Raw genomic sequence first — 590 nt, forward strand, 5'->3', positions numbered from 1 at the left:
AGCCTGCGAACTACAGGGCCCGACCGAGCCTCGTAGCCAGAGCGCCGAAAGGCTTGTGGCGAAGTCTGGCATTAAATATTTGATTACTCCTCTCCAACACCGCACATTTGTCATCCGTTGTCCACTAATATTAAACTGACTCTTAAACATTTTAATAGTCTTGAGTCAACAGTGCGGGAGAGGAAAGCCACCGAAACACTGTTCTGTGGGGGAAGCAGGGTGTTCTGCATTGGTTCAAACGGCCGCATAAGGAGGCACTAAAACTGAACGCTGAGATAAATACAAATGTCGAATTGCTTTAGACTATTTTATGAACCTTCTGAGGAGAGCAGTTTATCTTAAGTGCAGCTTGACTCCTTATCTTAGACTGTCCATTTATTTACACTAGTAAACACAGCTGTTTAGTCAAGAAGATCCTAGATGCTACAAGCGTCACCCTGACAAGAAAAAGTCCAATCAGCCAGTGTGACAGGAAAGACTGGAGAAGGACAGACTGAAGCCCAGGGTTGCAACATGATTGACATGCCTCTCAGCCAATGAGGGGGCAAATCCTCCTGGTCAGGGCAGAGGTCAGAGAGAGGTCACTCGGT

The sequence above is a fragment of the Amia ocellicauda genome, chromosome 10 (assembly GCF_036373705.1).
Source record: "Amia ocellicauda isolate fAmiCal2 chromosome 10, fAmiCal2.hap1, whole genome shotgun sequence".
NCBI classification, from domain to species: Eukaryota; Metazoa; Chordata; class Actinopteri; order Amiiformes; family Amiidae; genus Amia; species Amia ocellicauda.